The 8,006-nt window shown below is 35.9% G+C and overlaps 1 pseudogene; it reads right to left on the bottom strand.

Annotated features, from left to right (window-relative positions):
- Positions 1 to 1,363: 1,363 nt before the first annotated feature.
- On the bottom strand, positions 1,364 to 2,108 carry LOC120233689 (annotated as a pseudogene).
- Positions 2,109 to 8,006: the final 5,898 nt, after the last annotated feature.

The raw sequence follows: 8,006 nt of genomic DNA, 5'->3' as shown, positions 1-8,006 counted from the left end.
CTTATTTATCATCTGTATATCTTCTTTGGTGAGATGTCTGATTGGGTCTTTGGCCAGTTTTTAATTGAGTTATTTGTTTTCTTATTTTTGAGTTTGTAGAGTTCTTTGTCTATCATGTATAATAGTCCTTTTTTAGATGCTCTTTGCATATATTTTATCCCAGTCTATGGCTTGTCTTCTTTCTCTTGACATTATCTTTCACAACGTAGATATTTTTAATTTTCATGAATTCCAGCTCATCCGTTGTTTCTTTCATAGCTTGAGTCTTTGGTGTTGTATCTAAAAAGACTTCACCATACCCAAGGTCATCCAGATTTTCTCCTAAGGTATATTCTAGAAGTTTTATAGTTTTACATTTTACATTTAGGTCTATGATCCATTTTGAGTTGATTTTTGTGAGGTTATAAAGTACATGTCTAAATTTATTACTCTGCATGTGGGTGTACAGTTTTTCCAGTGGCATTTGTTGAAAAGGCTGTCTTTGCTCCATTGTATTACCTTCGTCCCTTTGTCAAAGATCAATTGACTATATTTATGTGGATATATATATGGGCTCTCTATTCTGTTCTTTTTATCTAGTTGTCTATTATTTTGCTAATACCACACTGTCTTGGTTACTGTAACCTTATATAAAACTTTTTAAATCAGGTAGTGTAGTCCTCCAACTTTGTTCTTCTCCTTAAATATTGTGTTGATTATTCTGGGTCCTTTGCCTCTCTCTATAAACTTTAGAATCAGTTTGTCAATGTCCACAAAATAACTTCCTAGGATTTTTATTGGAATTTCAGTGAATGTAGAGATAAATTTCAAGAACAGAAATCTTGACAGTATTGAGTCTTCCTGTCCATGAACATGGAATATTCGTTGTTCATTTATTTCGTTGTTATTTAATTTAATTCATCAGAGTGTTTTAGTTTCCCTCATATAGATTTTGTACATATTTTGCTAGATTTTTACCTAAATACTTCATTTGGGGAAGTGCTAAGATCCGATATACATGGTACTGTTTTTAATTTCAAATTCCACTTGTTCATTGCTGGTATATAGGAAAGTGATTGACTTTTATATATTTTCTAAGATTTACGGGAGAATAATCTAGTATCATCCACAGGTAGAAAATGAAATCCACAATGTTGGAATTATAAATGTTTAAAGCAGCCCAGACAAGAAGACAAGCCCAAACCACCAATAGAAGAATGAAATACAATAGGGCCCAAGACTTATCCTTAACCTTTTGACACAACCCTCAGTCTGAAATGTGAGGATTGATCGTTAGTTCAGTACAGCCAGCGTAAATTGACTGTGCAATTGTCTGTTGTATTTATTATACAGACTATGTGTATTCTAGAAAGGTCCTTTAATGCTACACCATTATGCTTTCTGTCCCAGCAATTTGAGGGCATCCAAATTCCACAAAGTCATCAATAAAAACAGGCTATGCTCTTTCTTCATGATAATTAGACATGTTATCTGCAATCATTGTACTGAAGTCTAAAAGAAGACTCCAAGTATTTTTTGGTATTGATCCTTTATGATGTTCCAATAAAAATTTATTCCATAAGTCTAAGAATTTATATATCCCTTAAACACTAAATTCCAGTAGGCAATGACCATTTCTAGATCTAATCCTTTTTGTCTTGGATCCTTTACAAATTAAAAGTAAGCTTGTAAAATCCTTAAATCATCCTGGTTCTTTCAATTCTTGTTCCATGCTGGGTATCAGAGCATTTAGCTTTTCTGTGTCATAACACACAAGAGCTCCTGTTTGGAAAACTTGCACTGTGTTGCTGCTCTGATCTTTCACACAATGATCAATACACTGATATTGGCTGGGTCAAGTGCAAGGTCACCACAAAAGTGCTGTATACCATCTATTCCAATTTTATTTTCATCTTGAGGATCTTTGTATCTCTTCTATAGTTGTTCTAACATCTTCCTGTCCAGTGATCCTTGTATACTCTCTCATATATAGAGTTCAGGATTTTGGGGGGAAAGTCTGTTGCAATATCTAACTTCCAGTCATTTTGAAACATACAACTTACTGCTGTCTTTTCATCTGAATGTGTGAAGATATTAAGCTGATGAATTTTATTCTTCTCTGATGATTTTCAACTTGCTCATGGTGGTGTCCTCCAGGCTTCTCCTTTCCTCCTTTGGCTCTGCAGTGAATCAGTTCTAGGACTTTTTTGTTGATTCTTTCATATTTTTGACATAGATGATCATGTCATCTGTGAACAAAGATACTTTTATTTCTCCCTTCCCAATCTATATACCTTTATTTTATTTTCTTGCCTTATTGCATTATCTTAACTTCTAGTACAATAGTGAAAAGGAGTGGTGAGAGGAGATATACTTGCCTTGTTCCTGATCTTAGTGGGAAAATTTTGAGTTTCTCACAATTAAACATGATGTTAGCTATAAGGGTTTTTGTAGATATTTTTTATGAAGTGGAGAAGTTCCCCTCTATTCCTAGTTTACTGACGGTTTTTATCATGAATGTCAGATTTTGTCAAATGCTTTCTCTGCACCTATTGTTATAGTCATGTGAATTTTTTTTCTTTTTAGTCTGTTGATGTGGTGGATTACATTGATTGATTTTCAAATTCTGAAGTAGTCTTCCAATACTTGGGATAAATCCCACTTGATCATGGTATATAATTTTTAAAATACATTGTTGGATTCAACTTGTAAATATTTTGTTGAGGAATTTTGCATCTATGTTCATGAGAGATATTGGTCTATAGTATTATTTTCTTGTAATATGTTTGTCTGGTTTTGGTATTAGGGAAATACTAGCCTCTTATAATAAGTTTGGAAGTATTCCTTCTGCTTGTATTCTCTGAAAAAAAAGATTGTAGGGAATTGATATCATTTCTTCCTTAAATGTTTGGTAGAATTCACCAGTGAACTTATCTGTTTCAAAGGTTATTAATTCCATTTATTTAACGGATATAGACCTATTTGGACTACCTATTTCTTCTTGTGTGAGTTTTGGCAATTGTGTTTTTCAAGGATTGGTCCATTTCCTCTGGGTTATCAAATCTGTGAGTATAGAGTGGTTCATAATATTCTTTTATTCTTCTAATGTCCACAGGCTCTGCAGTATGCCCTTTCTTTCATTTCTGGTATTAGTAATTTGTATCCTCTCTTTTAGATATAAGAGAGTTGGCCTGGCTAGAAGCTTATTAATTTTATTAATCTTTTCAAATAATCAACTTATGGTTTTGTTGATATTTTTCTATTAATTTCCTTTTTTCAATCTCACTGATTTCTGTTCTAATCATTATTATTTCTTTTTTTTAACGTTTATTTATTTTTGGGAGACAGAGATAGAACACAAGTAGGGGAGGGGCAGAGAGAGAGGGAGACACAGAATCCAAAGAGGCTCCAGGCTATGAGCTGTCTGCACAGCAGGGCTCGAACCTACGAACTGCGAGATCATGACATGAGCTGAAGTGGGATGCTTAACCAACTGAACCACCCAGACGCCCCTATTATTTCTTTACTTATGCTTACTTTGTATTTAATTTGCTCTTCTTTTTCTAGTATCCTAAGATGAAAGTTTAGATTATTGATTTTAGCTCTTTCTTCTTTTCCAATATATGCATTCAATGCTATAAATTTCCTCAGAGCACTGCTTTCACTGCATCCCACAAATTTTTTAAGTTATGTTTTCATTTTCATTCAGTTTAAAATATTTTAAAATTTCTTTTTCTTTGACCCATGTGCTATTTAGAAACGTATTATTTGATCTACATGTATTTCAGAATTTTCCAGTTACTTTCTGTTATTGATTTCTAATTTAGTTCCACTGTGGTGTGAGGTCAGGTGTTGTGATTTCTATCTATTCTTTCAAATTTGTTAAGGTGTGTATTATGGCCCAGAATGTGGTCTGTCTTGGTGAATGTTCCATTTGAGGTTGAGAAGTATGTGCATTCTCTGTTGTTACATGAAATAGTCTACATATATCAATTATATCCAGTTGATTATAGGTGTTGTAGTTCAACTGTGTCCTTGCTGATTTGCTGTCTGATGTATCTGTCCATTTATGATAGATAAGTATCAAAATTTCCCACTATGATCATGGATTCAACTATTTCTTGTTGCAATTCTATTAGTTGGACCTCATATAGTTAGGCACTATAGTTTGACACTCTGTTGTTAGCTACATACATGTTAAGGATTGTTATGCCTTTTTGGAGGCTTGACCCCTTTATTATTATTTATCCCTGATAACTTTCCTCAATCTGCAGTCTGCTCTGTCTGAAATTAATGTAACTACTCCCATTTTCTTTTGATTAGCATTTGTATGGTATATTTTTTTCTGTCCATTTACTTTTGATATATATGTGCCTTTAAAGTGGACTTCTTGTAGACAGTATATTGTTGGATCTTATGTTTTATTTTAACTTATTTTGTCTTGTTTTATTTTATTTTAATTCCAGTATAGTTAACCTACAGTGTTACATTAATTTCAAATGTACAATATAGTGACTTAACAATTCTATATACATCACCTTGACAAGTGCACTCCTTAATTCCCATCACTTCTTTAGCTTATCTTCCTGCCCACCTCCACTCTGGTAACCATCAGTTTGTTCTCTATAGTTAAGAGTCTGTTTCTTGGTTCATCTCTGTCTCTTTCTCTCTTTCTCTTTCCCTTTGCTTGTTTGTTTTGTTTCTTAAATTTCACATATAAGTGAAATCACATGGCATTTGTCTCTCTAGTTGGATCTTATGTTTTGATATACTTTGATAACCTGTCTTTTACCTGGTGCATTTAGACATTCAAAGTATTACTGATAAGGTTGGATTAATAAGTACCATATTTATTACTATTTTATTTTTGTTACCCTTTATCTTGGCTCCTATGTTTGTCTTCCATTATTTTTCTGCCTTTTGTGGTTTTAACTGATTATTTTATGATTCCATTTTTTTCTCCTTTCTTAACATGCAAGTTATACTACTTTTGTTTACCTTTTTTAAGTGGCTGTCCTAGAATTTGAAATATGTATTTACAACTCATTCAAGTCCACCTTCAAAAACTGTACCATTTCATGGCTACTGTGAGTACCTTAAAATAACAAAATAATCCTAATCCTTCCCTCCCATACCTTGTATTATTGCTATCATTCATTTCACTTGTATATAAGCAGATATATGATATATACACAAGCATACATAAATACATTGCTTCTGTTACTATATGGAAAAAATTTATCTGTTAGTTCACTTAAGAATAAGGAAGGAGTTAGATGGCCAACAGACACATGAAACGATGCTCAGCATCCCTCCTCATCAGGGAAATACAAATCAAAACCACACTGAGATACCACCTCACGCCAGTCAGAGTGGCTAAAATGAGCCAATCGGAGAACTCTAGATGCTGGCGAGGATGTGGAGAAACGGGCACCCTCCTGCACTGTTGGTGGGAATGTAAACTGGTACAGCCCCTCTGGAAAACAGTGTGGAGGTTCCTCAGGAAACTAACAATAGAACTCCCTTATGACCCAGCAATAGCACTGCTAGGAATTTACCCAAGGGATACAGAAATGCTGAGGCATAGGAGCACATGTACCCCAATGTTCATAGCAGCACTCTCCACAATAGCTAAAACATGGAAAGAGCCTAAGTGTCCATCAACAGACGAATGGATCAAGAAGATGTGGTTTATCTATACCATGGAATACTACATGGCAATGAGAAACAATGAAATCTGGCCATGTGTAGCAACATGGATGGACCTTGAGGGTGTTATGCTGAGCGAAATAAGTCAGGCAGAGAAGGACAAATACCATATGTTTGCACGTATAGGAGGATTAGGAGGAACTTGACGGAGGACCAAGGGGGAGAAGAAGGGCGGAAATGGTGGGGGAAAGGGAGAGAGGCAAACCATGAGAGACTCTTGAATGCTGACAAAAACTGAGGACTGATGGATGTGGGGGGGGGGGGGGGATGGGCATGAAGGAGGGCACTTTGGGGATGAGCACTGAGTGTTATGTAGAAACTAATTTGACAATAAACTATTTGTAAAAAAAAAAAGAATAAGGAAGGAGCACCTCAGTGGCTCTGTCAGTTGAGCTTCCACCTTTGACTCAGGTCATGATCTTGCAGTTCGTGAGTTCCAACCCCGCATGGGACATGCCACAGTTAGCTGTCAGCACAGAGTCCGCTTTAGACCCTCTGTCCCCTTCTCTTTTTGCCCCTCCCCAACTCATGCTCACTGTCTCTCAAAATAAACATTAAAAAAGAATAAGAAAAATAGAAGTTTTTATTTTATCTTTAGGTATTTCTTTCTCAGCACTCTTCCTTATGTTATGTAGATCTGAGTTTATGACTATATTATTTTCTTTCTCTCTAAAGAACTTCTTTTCATACTTTGTTCAAGGCAGATTCACTGTCAAGAAATTCCCTCAATTTTTATGTTTTGAAGTCTTTATCTCTTTTCTCAGTTTTGAAGGATAATTTTTCAGGATATGGAAATCTAGGTTGAGAGTCATTTTCTTTCAACACTTTAAATATTTCACTCCATGTTCTTCTTGCTTGCGTGGTTTCTAAGGAGAAGTCAAATATAATTCTAATCTTTGTTCTTCTATAGGAAAGGTGTTTAGTTGTTTTTTTCCCCATGTGGCTGCTTGTATGCCAGCTTTTTTTCTTTATCTTTGATTTTACATAGTTTGAAAATGATATGCCTGGGAGCAGGTTTTCTTATTGTTTTTATCCTGCTTGTAGTTCTCTGAGATTCCTGTATCCGTGGTTTGGTATTTGGCATTCTTTTAGGGAAATTCTCAGTCATTTTTGTTTCAAATCTTGCTTCTCTCTTTCTCATTCTGCTTTTCCCATGGTGCATGTGTTATACCTATTGCATTTGTCCCACAGTCCTTGGATATTCTGTTTTGCCTTTTTTCAGTATTTCTTCTTTGCTTTTTGATTTTTGTGGATTCTGTTGGTATATGTTCTAGCTCACAGATTCTCCCCTCAGCTGTGTCTAGTGTACTAACAAACCCATGAAAGGTATTCTTCATTTCTGTTAGTGTTTTTGATCTCTAGCATTTCTTTTTGATTCTCTTGTGATTTCCACCTCTCTGCTTTCAAAGCCCAACTGTTCTTGTATGCTATCTACTTCATCCATTAGAGCCCTTTGTATGTTAATCACAGTTGTTTTAAATTCTTGGTCTGATCATTCCAACATTGCTGCCATGTCTCATTCTGAAGCTGGGTCTCTCTCTTCAAATTATAGGTTTGGGGTTTCTGTGTGTGTGTGTTTTGTTTTTGTTTTTTGTCTTTTTATATATGCCTTGTAGTTTTTTTCTTGATAACCAAACATGATGTACCAGGTAAAAGGAATAGCAGTAAATAGGGCTTTAATAATGTGGTGGTGAGGTGTTGTAGGAGAGGAAGTATTATATGGTCCTATATAACTGAAATAATTAGGTCTCAGTCTTTTAGTAAGGCTGTGCCTCTGGACTGTGGACTTCACAAGAGTGTCTCAGTTATAATCTTCCCCCTTATGTAGGACAGGAAGGCTAGAGCTTGCTGGAGTTGGATATTTCCCTTCCCCCAGGTCAGTTAGGCTCTGCTAATACTCCAGCAGTTTAGGTTCTGGTTAACTAGTTTTCCCTGAAGGCAGGCCTTGTTAAGGAGAAGAGAGTGCTGTAGTGTATTTCAAAATGCTTCCTTTCCCCCTCCTCCTGCCAAAAGGTGGGGGAGTTTTTCTACTCTGATATTTACTGTGAGAACCTGGTTGAGATCCTGGAGCTAAATTTCACAAAATTGTGGAGGACCCTCGTGCCTGGGTCCCCCAGAGTTTTTACCTCGTAGGCTGTCCACACTGAATTGTCCAGCAATTCACCAATTAAGGTTTAGGTATTTCTATCCTGGCACTGGTTCCCTCAGTGGTTTCCAGCTGTGGGTTTGCTCCAGTAAGCTGTGACTCCCTGTATTCACCTGTCTGTCTCTCTGGTCTTGGCAGCAAAGGCTTTCCCTGTGCTCTCCCCTAGAGATCC

This window comes from Hyaena hyaena, unplaced genomic scaffold (genome assembly GCF_003009895.1).
Source record: "Hyaena hyaena isolate Hyena2069 unplaced genomic scaffold, ASM300989v1 scaffold_95, whole genome shotgun sequence".
Taxonomy (NCBI): Eukaryota; Metazoa; Chordata; class Mammalia; order Carnivora; family Hyaenidae; genus Hyaena; species Hyaena hyaena.
Note: the sequence above shows the minus strand (reverse complement) of the source record. Positions and strands in the feature narration are given on the sequence as shown.